This window comes from Rhyacophila brunnea, unplaced genomic scaffold (genome assembly GCF_057557595.1).
Source record: "Rhyacophila brunnea isolate RB1 unplaced genomic scaffold, BYU_Rbru_1.0 scaffold_10, whole genome shotgun sequence".
NCBI classification, from domain to species: domain Eukaryota; kingdom Metazoa; phylum Arthropoda; class Insecta; order Trichoptera; family Rhyacophilidae; genus Rhyacophila; species Rhyacophila brunnea.
Window position 1 is genome coordinate 21,237,934 of NW_028232752.1, and position 19,141 is coordinate 21,257,074.

At 33.4% G+C, this 19,141-nt stretch overlaps 1 long non-coding RNA gene across 2 annotated transcripts in view; it reads left to right on the top strand.

Moving 5' to 3' along the window:
• The window catches only part of LOC147078993 (uncharacterized), a 277,623-nt gene extending 259,905 nt beyond the window's left edge, over positions 1-17,718 (top strand). For both annotated transcript variants that reach the window (XR_015071326.1, XR_015071327.1), the window contains exon 6: positions 17,317-17,718. This is a non-coding gene — a long non-coding RNA (uncharacterized LOC147078993). The remainder of the gene's footprint in view (positions 1-17,316) is intronic.
• The last annotated feature ends 1,423 nt before the right edge of the window (positions 17,719-19,141 follow it).

The window sequence follows — 19,141 nt, forward strand, 5'->3', positions numbered from 1 at the left end:
TCGGAACGGACTTGTGACAATTTTTATATTCATGATTTACTTAATCGATATAAAATAAAACTATTGATAACGCAATCCAATAAGTTATGGATAGATAGATAAAAATAATAATACTTAAAAATACTTAAAAAAAAAAAAAATCACATACTTATTTTAATCCAATAGTTAATAATTTTATTAGTTAACACGTCCGATGGCCGAACGGCTGACGCGTCGAATTATAATTTCGTGGATCCCAGGCTCGAATCCTGAGTCTGACAAATACACATATTATTTTTCAATGTGTGCTTGGAGTCAGACTATGGACCTAATAGGTAGAGGAAGTGGATAACATCAAATAATAAAATCTGTTAATACAAACCTCCACTCCTTGGAAGGACATAGGTATTATGATCTTTTTAGTATCGGATATGGAAAAAAATCGGTGTGTGTACTTATGTACGCGCGTTAGAAGTTATACTTCTTTGGCGTAACAAAACAAAATTAAAACTTGTGATAAACTAGATTCTTTGACTAGCTCTTAATTATCTTGTTAAATTACACACTCGAGAAAAAGGTCCGCTTATTGGAACGCCGTTGGTTTATTTGTATATACTTTAACTTATATTACTAAATTATATAATGGTTTCTCGTTGTTTTGATTTTTAAAGTACCAACTGTCAACGACGTTTAATCTTTTGTTTACGTAAGGAACTGCAAATGGCCGACAATAATAAATTCGCTGCCTAGGCAACGGAACAATTCTAAACTATAATGTTATACTGTATAATCGTTACGATTACAGTATCATACTGTGGCGTAAATGTAGTGCGTTCGGCTGATAACCGAACAATCGGTGATTCGAATCCAATCGAGTGCGTTTATTTTTGTGTGAAAATATAAATTATGTTTTACATGTCACACGCCAAAAATACACTCTCTGATTTTCCAAACGCGCCTAAAGAAGTATAACTTCAAAAATAGTGACATTGATTTGGTCAGGTTTGCAAATCTGCTTCAAATAAGGATTCGCTATATGCGATAAGGATCAATGGAATCTTAATTGCTTCTCGTCGGATGAAAACCAATGGTGTGACGATAAGTTGTTATGATTCTCGTGAGATTGGAATAACGGATTTGTAATATACATTAATATTAACAAATAACATTTTTATTATATTTTGTAGAAAATTTAATAACAGTAGGTACTTTACATGCGCACCAAAGTTAGATATTGGTGCATAAAAGTCTGATACGGTCGACAGTTTCATATACCTTGGTTCTCTTGTAACTCGACATAATGATTTTACAGAAGAAATCAACAAGAGAATCATGTCTGCGTATAAATGCTACTTTGGCCTGTTAAGACATTTTAAGTCCCGCATACTATCTCGCCGAACTACTCGTAAAAACACTCTTTACAAGACATTTGTAAAGCCAGTGCTCACCTACACATCGGAAACCTGGACATTAACTCTGCGAAATGAACGAGCCCTGAACATTTTTGAAAGACAAATTCTCCGTCGTATATATGGACCGATCAGGGACGGCACCAATCGGAGGAGAAGATATAATGCTGAGCTCTGCGGGCTGTACGAAGATTGCAGCGCAGTTCAATCAATTAAGATTGGGAGACTGCCAAATAGAGACATATAGACAATATATAATATAAAGACAAATAGTGTTGCCAACTTCCATTTACAAACATATGCCAGATAATTAAAAAATTAATATGGATGGCAGCTAGATTTTTTTTAAATTGAAAAAGTGTAATAGAAACTAACATTCGTCTGTCTGTAACGCTGCGCAAGACACAAAATACAGACCACACACTTTATATCTCTATATCTGCAGCGCATTGAACACATAAACGACGAGAATGTTGACAGGTGGCATTGCCACTTGGTGTTTTTTACTAGTAAAATTTATAAAGTATGTTTCACCAGCATTTTAATTTTCAAGGAAATCTAGTGTAATATTCTAGCTTTATTACAGTAAGTTTTAAGCTGTGTGCGGTATCTAAAAATGTTAGATTTGATGCCATACGCCAGATGAAAATTTCACAAGCTAGATGCATATTTAAAAATGCTAGATCTGACAAGAAAACCGCTGGTAACGCTGAATACAAACCAAGTGATACGCCGAGGTCACACAGACTTCCTCGTGGTTAATTTGAAAACGACTTTCACGTAACTTGGTTAACGAATTAAAAATGGAAATAGTGGATGCTTCCCCATCAAAAGCTTTCAATTAAATCGTATTATGTATATTACAATTTAATGTACACACTATTTACATATTCATAACTAAATTTCCTATAGCAATAGGTCTATGGTAAGATTGACGTGTTGGATATGCTTCCTATATATTATTATAACCGCTATCTTGAACTTTAAATTATTTTGACGACATAACATTTGTACCGCATAACATAGAGTAGGTATTTAAGCAGCGTCATCAACTTAACGTTTTTGTCGCCAGATCTAACACTTTTAAATAGGTATCTAGCTTGCAAAATACGCATCTGGCGTATGGCATTTAATCTAGCATTATTATTTCGACACTGCAAACAGTTTAATATTCCTCGCAAGAAAGCTAGAACATTACACCAATTTGCTTGAAATCAACAACCTTACAACATCTTACCAATAAAATAACTGTCTTCTTCTTCCACGGCGCTACATCCAGGGATGGGATTTGGCCTCCTCCACAACCGCTCTCCACTCACTCCGGTCTCTCGCCACACTTCTCCGGTTACCGGGTCTTCCTATATGAAGCCAGTACACTTCTACGGCGTCAGCCTATCTCCTTCTTGGACGGCCTCTGGGTCTCTTCCGTTGGGGTAGCCACTTCGTCATGATCCTTGGCGCTCTAACTTCAGGCATTCTCTCCACATGTCCCGCCCATCGTAGCCTTTGGTACTAACAGTATCTTATGATTGTTTGCTGTTCAATCAGTTCTTCCAACTCGTGGTTCATTTTTATTCTGTAGTTCCCATTTTTCAACGTGGGTCCAAAGTTTTTTTGAGTATTTTGCGCTCAAAGACAGCTAGCTAATTTGTTTTCCTCGTTTTGAGTTAAGCACCAAGTCTCACAGCCATAAGTGACCACTGGCTTTATAATTGTTTTATACAATAAAATAAATGTGATATACGATATTTAAGGGATAACATTTTTGGTTGGATGACATAGGTGTTTATTTATTGTGAAACAATTAATTCTCCTTCAATATAGGGTAAGAGCTACTATTATGGGCCAGCTTCAATTATTGGCCACTTGCAGATAAAATCTAGTTTTTTAAGATATTAAATCAACATTGCCATCTGTTCAGTTATTAAGAAATCTCGTCAATTGTTCCTCCGTTGGTAAAACAGATAATTGTTACTTTTAGCATTATAAAACAACCTCAAAACCGCATTTTTATCTGACAGTTCGAGCGAAACCGTGAAATAAGTGCGATTTGTTGTAAATTGTACAAGGATATGACTTCTGTTAAAAGGTATGTTAAACATTTAATATCATACAAAATGCTAATCCAATTGACAAGTATCTATGTATTTGATTTATGTATACATTATTAGACATATATTTTGGAAAAAATAGGTGGGTAGGTATATTATGATGGTGGCCAATAACTGATTCCAAAATACGTCGATTTTCCTTTATCGGCCGGCCTTGCTAATAATAGAATATGTGACTAATTAGTAAAGTATTACATTTATTTTTATTAGTTGAATAGTGTTTTAACAGTATTATTAATCATCTTTGTTTTTATTATATTTCTCCGACATTCGTAGATAAATGTTGGCCACCTGGCCCATAATTGTAGTTTTGATGGCCGATAATAGAAACTTTTTTCTTGATTGTTCCAGAATAAAAATGCATCAAAATAAACGAATGAAATATAGTCAAGAACTGAAGAATAAAAGAAGCAATAGAGTATATGAAAGACCATAGTGAAGAGTCTTTGCGTTCAGTAACAAGAAGATTTGAAATACCAAAAAGCACACTAAAATAATTCCTTCCGCAAAAGTCCTCTACTGAAAAGTTTTGTATGCTGTTCCTACTGTGAACTTCAATGATTCTCATTTATCCTTTATGCTACGTCAAGATGTTTGTTAACTTCTATTAGGGAGGTATAAGATTTCTTTTGAATTTTTGAAATCAATTTCCAACAAGCTCTACGTATTTAATTAAATATGCCTATCTCACTGTAACTGTTTTAAGTAATATGTTACGTATGTCTAATAAAATGACGATAAAGCTGCATTAAGTACTTGATTGAACACTTAATAATGATGTGTGATCATAATATTACATAAACTGTTTTTTAATTTTTGTTTAAATAATGTTATTACAGCAATTTCGGGGTGGCCAATAATTGCATTTTTTGGTGGCCAATAATTGAAAAAAGTGGCCAATAATTGTAGATTTCTGCCTTTTGTTTTGATTATTTTTTTTATGATGTAAAATATATTTTTTAAAATGTTCTGATAATTGATTATTATAAACAAATAAACAATTTAACAAATAATATATTTTTATTTCACCTTCCTAATGATATCTGTCCACAAAAAATTAACAAAATTGAAAAAATCCTTAACTGGCCAATAATTGTAGCTCTTCCCCTATTTGGTAAAAAAATATCTATGGCATATTTTTATCAGTAGCAACACTTTCATTAAGGGCCCACATGCTGAGCGTAGGTCAAAATGGAGCTTTTTATTACATAAGATAGTATTCTTTTAAACCTCTCGATCTAATGTTGTAGAATATAGTCATATTTCAGTACGTCCATGTGCAGTGGTGTTAAGATTTTTTAGGTTTCTAATTTTTAAACGCATTTACAAAACCATAATTAAAATTAATGTAAACATTATATAGTGACATATTTACGACAAAAAATATATATTTTATAATCTTTGTGATCCCAAATTTGACAAGAATTAGGCATTTTATTATTCAAAAAATGGGCACGATTAACACATTTGAAGATAATTCTAAAGATACTGATTATAAGCTATGTTTTTGACCATTCAAATGTGATAAACATCTTACGAATAATGGTTGCTTTATAATAATTATTGACCTAATAATAAGGTAGTATTTTTTTGAAATACGTCATTTCTATTGGCATTTCCCAGTGGTTACGCTACAACATACGGCCGTAGCCATAAATTTACAAACGATAAATGAAGTAGTGAGTGAAATCATATTAACGCGCGTGTTTGAACATACTTTATATAGTCATCAAATGTTTAAAATAAACATAACGGATAATAAGTCTTCAAAATTATATAAATAGATTATCTACAACGTTTAAGGAATGTCCAGGGTTATGCTCTGAAAATACCATAAAAGCTCCATTTTGACCTACGCTGAGCATGTGAGCCAGTCATATTAGTGTATTTTGTCGTATTATTTTTTATTCATATGTAATTATTATATAATATAAGACAAGGTATCTTATCATATTATAATACGGTATAATGATACCTATGTCTATGAAAATAGAATTTTATTGCTAGGATTACAAGAAACGTTGTTTTGTTCTCAATATATTATAAAATACATACTTAAGTAAATACCTAAATAAATTGTGAAATAGTAAATTTTATATAAGTACATCGAATTTAATTAATGTATCCACTGTATTTCCAGTAACTCGCCCACATATCGCATGAGAGGAAAAAAAACACAAAAGTAAATAATTAGTATTGGAAGATTGATAGCACTAGTAGATTGATAAGGGCTGACAATGATAAAGAAAACTTGTTTTAGACGTAGTGGAAATTTATCACTATTTTCCAACCCCTGATTTGAAGTTTGCCACATAAATATAGGCCGTATTAAGGGATCAGAATGCCTCTAAAATCTGAACAGGATAATCTTTAAAAGCTTACCCCGTGTATATTGTATTACATGATGGGTTATTTATTCAAATAAATTGAAATACTTTATAAACTAGGTTCCAAATTAATATACATGACGCAGATGACGCAATCGATTTGTCAGAAGATTTAAAAGTGAACCCGGCACGATACCAGCGCATCTATTCTATACAAATGGCTGTTATCGGCGGCTATCGAGGGTGGTTTATCATATTTATGTATTGAGTATTATAATTGTTACAATAAGTTAGCCGAATAAACTGTCAAAACTGTCTATCTCGCTCTATAACACAGCCAAGACAGGTGCTGTAGCACATTTTGACAGTTCAAACAGTTAACTTATTGTAACAATTAACCACCTCAATACATAAATATGATAAACTACCTTTGATAGTCGCCGATAGCAGCCTTGCGTATAGAATATATGCGCTGGTCGTGATCGGTCGTATTACTTTTATATGTAGAGCATCAGTTTTTTTATGACTGAGAATATCTCAGGAGCAGCTGCCCAAGACTAAGGTCGCCATGCACTCAAATTCTTCATGGAAGAGAGAAGCACATATAAGCAAAATTTAAAATTATAGAGAATAAATAACAAAAGATAATACACAACTGTTGAATAATCTAAGTTAATAAATCTTCACGTTGTTAGTAATTATGACGCCGTAAATGTTATAAATGCAACAAAATTTGTCTTCGTAGCGACTAGATCTGACGTTCCGATGGTTCCAACGGTTCCAACAGCTGGTTGCCCAACAGCACTTGAGAAACTCAACCCTTTCTGTACACATTTTAGGTGATTCCCAGAGGATATAGTGTGTAGTACCTCGAAATAGTTCAAAACCGTCACACAATTACCGATAAACTGTTGCCATACAACCAAAATAAATCGAATGTTCATTGTGAAATTGACATAGGATATTGCAATTATTTCGAAAGGAGTTTGTTGACTATATAGAATGAGGGTGTAATTGTGAATACGTGGCTTGATGAGTGCGGGGATTGACACGTAATATATAGATAATGGGGTGGCACTCATTTATCCTGAAGATGACAGGCGTATCTCATCTTAGTGTTGTTTAACATTTGAACGATAGTGTTGTTTAGTTAAAATTTGGTTTTACACTTTCTGAATTGAACTGGCCCACTGCAAGAAGTGTGTATCTTTAAGTCGTTATAGTTAGAATAGGGTTGAGCTAGTGGTAGAATGGGAGAAGTGAACAGAACATTGATTGGTTCAAACATAGGGTCGTATGCATGAGATTCCCAAATACTTTATAGGCTAAATACTGCTCATTTGTATGCATGCGTGCAAATGTAATACGTTGGTTGGCGACGTCATAATGTGTCATGGCGTCCATATAATGGCAAACTTATAAAATTTCATTCCCCTATCATTAATTTAAAATTTTGAAATTGTAAATGTGTCTGAAAGTGTGCGAATGGTACCATATAAATTTAATAATTATAAATGAATAATTATTATGAACTTTAAATAATTTATCAGTTATTTTATCACATTTATTTTATAATTTTACTGTACGAAAGGATAAAGTATTCCCAGTAAACATTTCCATTTGGTGGCAATACATACAGTAAAATGTTATATTGAAACTAACTTCACTTCAATCACTTCTATTATGAGATGTCATAACGGAATAAGAATAAATGAATGAATGAAATGAATAAACACCACGACTAGGACATGTTTTAAAAGTTCGCAAATATTTTACAGAGTCTACAAAATGAACGAGGGCATCAAGCAAACGTTTGTTGTAATGAATGCATTATTAAAATTACATTTGAAAGTGACATATAAAGCAGCCATTTTGAATGACGTGTGACATCAGATTGCTTACTTCACAAACATTGCTATACGCTATATGGTAGAAAATCGGTTAAATACCTTATAAAGAATTTCGGAATCTCATACATACGGCCCCATAGAGTGTATCACTTAATATGTAATTGCTTCCAAGTATTTACTTCTGTCAACTTCACTGAAATAGTCATACTAATAATAATTATATCCCGATTTATCTTCATCATAAGCACACATCTGTATGAAGACCTCCCCTAGCTCCCTAAACTCTTAGCTTACGTACTTAGCTTTTCGCTGCCAATTACATCCAACAAACTTTATGATTTTGTCCAGCCAGCGGGTTTTAGGGCATCCCTACAGACGTTTAGTATCTCTTGGGTACCACTGTATGGCAACATTCGTCCAGATTCCAGACCGTTGTCATTTCATCTGCTTATCGACCTCTGTCACATCGCCTACTCTTGTGTACTTCCTTATCCATTGGTTATTTTAGTGATTTTTCCGCGCTATGTCTAACATGCACATTTCCATGCCACGTTTTGCTACTCGTAATTTTTTTAATTTGATTTTTAAGAGTCCATGTGTCACACATTGGTTGAACATTTCACGCTTAAAATGCAATGGAAGGTCACTTAATACTTAGAAGACGCACCTGGCGCGTAATGACCAGACGCCCGATTGATGTAATTAACGTGCATTTTAAAGGTGGTAATTAAAAAATCATTATCTAGTCAGCAGCGAATTATTCAGGCGCCCAAATGCACTACATGTTAGTTTGATCATACGAGCAATCTAGTCATACATATTGATATTTGTTGTTCAAGATCGACGTAGTTGGTGTTGCTCGATTTGAGTGCAATTGTTGAGGATCGCTTTTTTGACCATGTCCGATCCTAATAAGATCATATAGGCATCCAAAGAGTGTATTAACAGATTTTTGTTTTTACAAGAAATGGATATTAGCTACTTGCTCAACCTATTGGGTCCATAATCTAACTTCCTGGGAGATCGCTTTTATTAATAAAAAAAAAAATACATACCAACCCTGAACGATGTATAATATCACTTTTAGCACACGGTAACGTGTAGGAATCTCTGAAAAAAACTGCCCTGAAACTGCGCGAAAGCTCGTGTAGCACCAAAGCTCCTTTTAGTGCAATTTTACCGTTGTTCTTTTGTAACACTTTAATGGATGAACACGGATATATAACTACCTCTATGGATATTTTACACGTGTACTGGTAGGTATATTTACCTCTTACATTGTGTTAGTTGGCATTCATAGAGCACAGACAGGCAGTAGAGTAAAACGTGAAAAACAGAATAACATACAAAGCCGTTACATTTTCCTTTGATCATATTGATAAGCTTTTATGAAGCTGTCAGTTAGCTATATTTTTTTTCATATTCACTTTAAGTTCGATATAATATTATATACGATATAGTATACAGATAAAAGATATAACTATTCGTTCGTAAATAAACTTGATAATACCTAGTTATTCACGTATGTCAATTAAGTAGAGATTAAAAAAGCATCTGTGTCGCTTTGTCCGTAACGGGTAAAAACATTGTAGGTACCTACTAGCTTAGTATTAAGGTAATGTAATGAAAACTGTGAACCAATATAACATTATTAGTTTTTACATACTTTGTATTATCTGTGTGCGAAAGGAAAGGACTATATAAATCTTAAAAATTTAAAAATGAATAAATAATATACCAAATTAACTAAAAATATTAATATAATACACAAATGAAAAAGGGCGAGTCAAATCAACACGATTGAATTACTAAATTTCATCTATAAACATTAGAATTCCCATACAATGTGGTCAAATCAATAATTTGGCTCTCATGAAAATTAGTGATCTTTTTCATTTCGTATACAGATATTAACTCCACTCAAAATCAATATGTTTCAATCTACTACTGGATGAAGGTCTTCTCAAGCGTTCTCTACTTGTCTCGGCTCCTTGTTCTTTGCTTCCGCGAAATTACACTGAACCTTGATATTTCGTCAACTCAGCGTACTTTGGGGCGGCCTATTAATCGTCGTACATCCCTCAGATATTCATTTATAATCGCATTCTTCCAGGGGCTATCCTGTTTGCAAGCTATGTGTGACCGGCCCATCTTCATTTAAGCGGTGTGGTATACCTTATAAGGCCGTATTCTTTATTTTGCTTTAACAACCTTCATCGCGACAGTGGAATATAATTTCAACAAATATCACCAGCCACCCTTTCTAAATTGATCCCCCTTTGTGAATTAGGCAAGAACTGGCTTTTGACGGTCTTATAACCACCAGTTGGCTGTGATTTAGCTAATATTGATATTACTTGATAGTTTATGTTTCTGTACATAAATATTTGACACATAACACAAGTTCAGTTAGGTAGCGGGCTATGCTAGTTGGGTCGGGTCTCTTGCTGGATACGTCGGACTAACGTTAACGATTTCATACACTGATCATAAAAAAAATACTTTTTTATAATAAATATTTCACAAAAAAGACAACATATACAACATAGAATAGATATTTTAATAAAAATGTGATGCCCAGCTGCGAATCAAGCTTGGGTTAAAAATTCTGCGGCTTCATTAGTCAAGCTAATTGTCCATAAGACCACTAGAACAGACACCACCGTGCGTAAAATAGCATCTTCATACATAATATTAAAACCATAAAGCATTACTCGTTTCATGTAGGTAGTGGGACAGACAAAATAAAATCTCAAGGACAAATCGTGTCAAACTACATAAAAAATACTTGGATTATCCAAAGCCTTCGTTTGTTTGTGTTAGAGAAAATTATATAGTACTGGATACAGTCTATGTGTTGGTAAATCATAAATGTAATTAAAATTATAAAACTTAGAGATACTTAGAACGTTGTTGGTATTTTTATATATTTAAAATTTCTATTATGGTGACTTTGCCACTGATACATATTATATAGAAATGTCTTCTCTTCGACAATAATGTCATGTATTATGAAGTAGGTATGTTTATAAACTTTGGTTACATTCAGAATTCATGTACCTAATCTAATTAGTATTGTTTTAAGACTTTTCTCTAAATTCGTGTTTTACAAATGGCCGTCGCTACATATGGATGCTGTGGGAAAAGGTTTCGTAATATATAATCGTGGCCACACAAAGGGCGAGCACAAAAAAGCAACAGGACATGTTAGATAAGTGCGCCAAACATTTCGTGAAGATGAATGTTGGAAAACAAAAGGTAATGGTGATTGATGATATCTGAAAGAAAAAACTGTGCTCGGTTTGTATGCTTATTGTATTTATAGCAGACACCGTGCGTGCCATATTGTATACTCTACGAATACGGTAATAATATTTTATGGCTGTAAAAAATAACGCAAACTTGATTTTAAATTCATTAGATTTCGTACACAATAACAATAAAAAACCATACTTTAACATACATAATTTAGAAACACTTCACCTAAAATCAATCATTAAAATTTATAAATATTATACCTATATCGTATTCAGGCAGTTACTTATCCCGGGATATATAATATATTATAAGGCATTACACATCTTTTTAGCGCGACTCCATATCTATACGCTACCTGTTTCATAGAGCGAGATATAGGATGTAAATTACATCTTGAGATACGGAAATTCCAATCTACTATGAGATACTAGTGTTACCGCACAGCACCGCCAAGCCGAAGTTGGCATATTTTACGCCCGCTAGCTGTGAAATGTCTTATATTTTCAACAAATTACTAAGCCAATTTTATAATGTAGAATATACAATGTAATGCATATTGTAAACATTCAGTTCTTTGTTAAGTTAATAACTCATTGGACGCTAAAGACGCGACTAGCGCGTAACGATTAGGTGGCCATTAGATATAATTAGTATGCTATTTAAATGTTGTAATTAATTAATAATTATCTAGAAGTGACTTGACATGAATTACATCCGTGATATTTCAGATTAAGAAATATAACGGACACGTATTATTTTGCCACCTACGTTCTACCTAATTCCTCTTCTTTCGGCCATGTCCGATCCTAATAGTATCATATGGGCCTCCACAGAGTAGAGGTTTATATTAACAGATTTTGTTTTTACGAGAAATGGATGTCAGCCACTTGCTCAACCTATTAGGTCCACACCCTGACTCACACACAAATTGAAAAACAATATGTGTACTTGCCAGACCCAGGATTCGAACCTGAGACCCACGGCGTGATAGTCCAACGCTTAAGCCACGCGGCCACCGTGGGTGCTAGCCTACCCAATTAGCGCACGGTAACAAGATAAACTTTTATAAAATCGTTTTCACTTAATTAATCACCTAATTTCATTTGTTTATTTATTTAAGAAAACAAAACATTGTCGACATAATAAATCTAAATTCAAGACGTTCACAACATGAGATTTACATTATAACAAATATTACCCACACAAGAGAGAAGAAGAGAAAATAATATATAATAATAATAATAAAACATAAGTACAATTTATAGAGAAAAATTAAATTTTTAATAGAAAATACATAGCACGTGACCAAAAATGTCTACGTCTTTGAGGAGTGCATTGAGTAGTCTTGCATCCCTCGCTAATTGTGCCTGATATGCTCATTGATATACTACTAGATGAGCAGTTCCCATACAAGTGTCATTTTAAAAATGTACCACAAAAGATATTACGAATATCGTCTTATAATATTTCCTTATAGGTATAATGCGTTAAGACCGATAACATGGATTCCCGAATTTCAACCGTATTGCCCTGGCTGTAAAACTAAATTTGCATTCTTGGAATAGTGAACCTAAGGGTGACTGCAACGCAAAGCAGACAGAGCAAGTCGTCATGCGCTGACTATTAGTTAGAGTAAGATGCAAGCTAGATTGGGCTTACTCAGTAAGTTTTAACAAAGGCCGAGTCGCTGAAAATCGGGCGTCATTTTAAGAAGCATATGATTCATCCAGTAGTATATCAATGGATATGCTTGACACGAGGAAATACCATAATTGGAAACCATCCCTCGCGATAACATGCAAAAGTGTTTCAAGAGCAGAAGAGACCTACGAGTTAAAAGTAAGCATACCTTGTAGAAAGACAGTCGGAAAATAATCATTTGACAAATTATCGAAAGGAAAATAGTTGTACGTCTTAAAATGCAGCTAACTACGAGTTCTCATCTATGAATTATTGCAAACTATCGCATCCAGAAGTGATTATAGAATGCATGTGATACGGTTATTACTGTTATAAGTAATTATTAGGATTATCAGTGTACGTTTGTGTTGCCCGCACTGTTTTGTATTTAAGACATGTCGCGTAAGAATGTAAGCAATTCATGAGTGCCACAGGTCTTCCACTGACACGAGCCTTCCGTGCCGTAAAATGCCAAGATGAATGGGGCAACCTTTTAAGAAAATTATTGTTCGACAACCAAATCATTCAAGTCACGATCCTCAGTCGTGAGGAACAAGTATTATATCATTCACGTCCGGTCCGGACTCGCACCTCTCTCCTAGTGTGTGCACACTGCACTGGGTAACTGAGTCTAAATTTGGTTCCAAGATTTGAGAAGCTATGCAAAGAACAATATGCCACCAATCCAACTACAACTAATATTGATTGTTTTAGGTCACCGTGAATAAATTGAAAAAAATTCAAAGTCACTGGTGTGGTGTGGTGTGCTAATAAATAATAATAAATTAAAATCTCCTCTACTTATTTTAACAAAACGACATTGACATCTATTTCGGAAATACAAAGGTTGAAAGCTTTTATAATAATTTGTCAATTTCTAAAATAAACGCCTATTTCTGGATATTATAAAAATATATTTCGCAATCGTGTTGTAATATTATTATAATGTAACATTTTAAGAGTAACTAGGTAGGTTTATTATATTGTTTCTCGGTATTTTATGAAAAAAGCGGCTCGGCATTATTTTTAAACGTAAATGTGCCTCCATGTCTTGTATTGTTTACCCTATGTGTGTTGACGGACAAAACAGAAACGAAACGGAGAAAGGAGAAAATTAATGGCGGACACCTGGAAGTATGGTTGTCCGCGTGGAAAGATGGCCGGGGAAAACAGGAAGTGATAAAGATATGGCTGGGAAACATGCAAACCTGCGCATTCATAACTCGGCAACATAAATAAACACTTCAAATAATTTACGAGCAATTATTTCTCCAGTACCTAGTGAAATAATAATTATCAAGACAACATTAATATATAGCACGAGTATTGTTTTATTAATTTCTAAGCCGAATTGAGCATTTTAACCAGAAGCATTATGAAAGATAATAATATTTTTTTTACGAAACATTTGTAATAGACGTAATAGTTAATTGTAAACAGCGTTGCCAATTTAGTGTTTTTCTTACTAAATCTAGCATTTTTCGATAACTTGCAAAAGACGCATCTGGCTTGTGCCGTTTTTAGTTGCCTCCAACAGCTTTTAGTGTGCTGAAAATACGCTTGATATTATTTGTTTATTAATTTGCATGCTCATCAAATTTCTGACTATCAGATACTTACTTAATGCAGGTAGTTCGGTAACTATTTTAGTAGAGTGAGAAATAAAACAACATAATTTAACATTTGAACCAATAGTTCATGGCTTTATAGTGAAATGGTATCATAATATAATTTAATGTTTGCTTGTATGGTAGGTAGGTATGTGACATCAGTTTGACGGTTATCGGAAATATTATATTTCTGTTAAAATGTGTGGTTTTTACACGTTTAGACATTTTTTGATTTTTGCACTTTTTTTCGATAAGCGAAAGTAAAAGTATTGACTTCGTTCTTGGTATTTATTTACTTATTTTTTTTTTACTTTTTATTTTCACAAAATCTAGCATTTTTCTTGCCGAATAGCTTGTTTTTGTACCTCGCCTGGCATGATTTCGTCAACGACAGTTAGCAACACTGATTGTAAATCATTCGCGGTACAAGTCTGTTTACTGAAAGCCAGGCGGGAACAGCGGCAATTTTCATAGACGATTTCGGCAAAATTCATGAATTCAAGAATTATAACGTAACCTAACATAACACATAATCCAGTTTAACAGCTATTTTCAAATTTTTTATTTATTCCACTAAATAGACCAGTGGGTCTATTCTATGCTTATCGACCGCTAAAGTGATAAAGTGAAAAATATTATCAAACTTAGGGTAGGTTTGTACAGCACCTATCTTGCTGCTGTTAAAATATAGCACTTATTGCAACAATAAAAACCGGCTTCGTGTAATTGTTACAATACGTGCTAATATTTTGATACAAACCTACCCTAAGTTTGATACTATTTATCAATTTAGTGTTCGATAAGTATAGAATAGACCCACTGAACCCCATTCACTTAAACCCCTGATAAAATACATGTTTCTTTTTTAAAACATGTTATAAGTGAGGTAAAATGTAAAACACAAATATTATGTTATTATTTGTTATCCTGATTTCGGAATAATAATATTATCAGAATGACAAGAAAATGTGCTAATTTTCAGTACAAAAGAAACGGTTAAGTACAGGTATTACGTATACAAAGTATTGTCAGCTGTCAGAATACCAATAGACAATAATATTGTATTGTATACCTACACATTTCTGTGTAACAATAGAAAACGATAATTCATGTTAAATAATGTAAACCAACTTAACAAAATAACTGTGTGTAACTGTAGTACTCTTTTGTCCTTGAATAGATTAGATAGAATAGATTGAATTGTTTCCCATCTTATCCGCCGTCAATCACAGATACTTAACAAGAGTTTAGTTTCCTTTACGGATAAATGGCTACTAAACACTTGTAAGTTAGTTAATACACCAAATAATTATATTTAATATCTACCTAGCTTATTGTTTAGGTAGTTATTGAAATATTAATGACAGGTATATAGGGAAATTGTTTGGGGTGGTCCATTATTGCCCCACCTGCTACACACCATCACGTCTCAGATCTCATACTTTTCCAGCTACACTGTGCCCAGAAAACCGCGCATTAGCTCTAGCGATGATCACATATAAATATAAAAGATTTGAATTAATACACATTTTTATTTTTTATAAAAATCCATGTTTTTTAAAATGAATATAAAAAACAATAAAACTAGGATTTAGTCAAAAATCTTTTCTATAGATTCAAGAAAATTTAATAAACTAAATTTTAATAATAAACGTGACATTAACATGCCCAACGAAGGTCAAAATGGAGGTTTTATGGTATTTTCAAAGCATTCGCCTGAACATTCCTTAAACGTTTTCGATAATCTATTTATATAATTTTGAAGCCCTACTATCCTTTATATTTATTTTAGACATAATATATAGATGACTGCATAAAGTAGTTTTATTACATAAAATAGTATTCTTTTAAACCGCTCGATCTAATGTTTTAGAATATAGTCATATTTCAGTACGTGCAGTGGCGTTAAGATTTTTTGTATTTATTAATTTTTAAACGAATTTATAAAACCATTAGAAAAATTTATGTTGACATTACCATAGTGAAATATTTACGATAAAAAATTATATTTATAATCTCTGTGATCCCAAATTTGACAAGAATTCGGCATTTAATTATTCAAAAAATCGGCAAGATTACCACATTTGAAGATAATTCTAAAGATACTGATTATAAGCTATATCTTTGACCACTAATAAACCACTAATATTGTGTCACCCTGTAACTAGGAAAGAGATAAATTTATATTTTTCCGGAATCCGGCAGATACAGGTTCAAGTGCCGTCGGGCGTCATATTTTTTTCTACAAAATGATTTTTTCTAGTCTGTAGGTACATGCATGAAATGTTTTTCAAAATATGTATATTAAATATCAATAACGTAAAACACTTTTTAAGAAGATATGGGCGATCCGCAAATGATTGTAGAATCCATTAAAAACTAACAATACAACTATTATAATTAGACTATAATAGGGAGATTTGGTTTGTGTATTTTTTTTTTTTTTTTTTGACAGTGTTTCGTATTCGAAATTGACAAGTTTTGTGGTCATTAATAAAATAATTTCATCGATTTATCAAATTTAATTCAAGTTTCATGGTTTACCTTGGCAACACCACTGTCATTTATTAATTTATTGACGTGGACATTTTGATTAGAGTCAGCGCTCGAAATGGACCGGAACGCACCGGAGCGCAGCTCCTGTTCGTGAATTACTTGAGATTATCGCTCCGTCTCGTGGAAAAATGAAAAATTCCATTAGGATTCGTGAATTTATCATTAACATATTTAAATATAATTTGTAAAGTTTATACGAAACTGAAAACTTAACTCAATTTTCATATACCTTGCCGACAACATTATGCTCAAATCTTGCACGCCACAAAACTGTTCCAGCAAACCATCTAATCTTAGCAGGTATATAACAAAAAATCTGCTAAGTACATACACTCATACTCTTTTTATATAAGTAATCTTATATAAATATTTTAATATTTTCGGAAAATTATCGAGCGCTCCGGTTCGTAAAATTGCCCATTTCGAACGCTGATTAAAGTAATTTCTGTTGATCTATGACGAAAAACCGCCACCGACAATGACTGACGCATGTGTTCCCGAATCGTCTAATTATAACTATTTTTCTTTTGTTTCAGCGTTTTTTTCTTCACTTCCGGAAAAAAACACCTATTGGAGCACCGAAATTGCGCGGTGTCCCCATTACACAAAAGGTTAGTTTTCCACTATAAATCGTTATTTATATTTTTTTCTTAACAACCTAACCTCACTTCCCAGTCGAGCTGAATATCGATATTGCGTAAAATGAAGAAAATATACCTAAAAACTTTTTAGTCACATTTAACCTTTACTTAACAAATGTCGCTTTTCGATCATGCAAGTCGTTAACAAATACCTACATGGCCATTAAAGTGAATATTTTTTTACATGCGTGACACTAAAATTCGCAAGACATAATCTTGCTGGTCTGTGACGAAAAACCCCCATGAATAACTTGACAAAAAAGGCAGCTGGCGAGGTTGATCTATAGACGTTTTGATTAGCAGGCGCGTACACTATCGATTGCGCTATTCCGGCCATCTGGTAACAATAATAATTGTTGTCTATATGATTTGCCTTCCAATTTAATTATATTTCATACAACAATAAAATTATGACCTTTCATAGCCATCATTGATCATTATATACATTTTGTTCATAATCAATGTTAAGTTGTTGATTCAACATTTCATTTCGTTGAAATAAAAATATACAATGATTATAATAGACGCAATTTTTTTTATGTAGGTATTGGTTTGTGTTACCCTTATTTAACACTATACGGTTTTAACCGTACGGAAAAAAATCAATTGGTAAATTTCCGAATCGGCAACAAGTTCACGCTCTTTTCACACTATACGGTTTATGCACGGCTCAGTTGGTGGTTAAGTGTAAAACCGTCGAATGTGAAAGCGTGCATTAGGTCACGTACACCACTGAGTCATCAGTGGCCATCCGGGCGCCGTGAATATAGTGAAATGGACGGCTGCTATACGGCGCCATTTCGGTTTTTAACCGTTACTGTCTAATGTGAAAAGGGCCATGCTCTTCTTCAAGCCGCTAAAAGAATGTCGCCGTTCAGTTTTTTGCCGTACGGTCAAAACCGTATAATGTAAAAGGAGCGTTATTATTAAGGCTATACTTCAGCTGTGGCATGATCTAAAACGATCGTGACTACGCGACGCGAAGATTGTGCAAACGACGCCTGCAGAATAAAATATAATTTGTCATAAAAATTCAACATGCGTCCATTTAATGTTCTGTTTATTGTTATATTAGTAACAATAATAACATATTCATTGACATGTTTTCTTTTTCAAGTAAATGGGTAACGTATTTTAGTCGTCTTTACACGATTTAAGAATTAATACCCCCGTCGCCATCACGAAACAAATTGACGTGTTCACAGCTGGACTTTCGCTCTCCGATTGCCAGCGAGTCCAAAATTTCGTCGCATCTATAGTTGAAAATTATTTGCCGTTTCACTGAAGTATGCTCTTAACAAATGACAATATAAATTTTATTGTTATTCTATTTGTCTGAAAATTAAAAAGGTGGCAGTATACGTTCTAATTTTAAATAAGTATTTTTCGAATAAAAATACTAATAATGGAGAGTGCCCGAAAATGGAGAGAAAAACAAAACATTTTTTATTCTCCGTCTAAATAGAGATGGTTTTCGTCAACGTATTTGATTGTAATCGATGTTATAATGAATAATTAAATTTGTACCACGGGCCGTACTTAAATAGACTCTGCATAACATTTAGACCGAGCGAGTGGAACGGAATTATCGCCCCTCGTTCTTCGTTCCGAGCGATTCCAGCCGACAGACTCAATAATGTGATTTGGTCGTCATAAAAAGCACGCGACAACCTCTCGTGTATATTTACATTCACATAACAGCGAGCCCGTAAAGAAATCC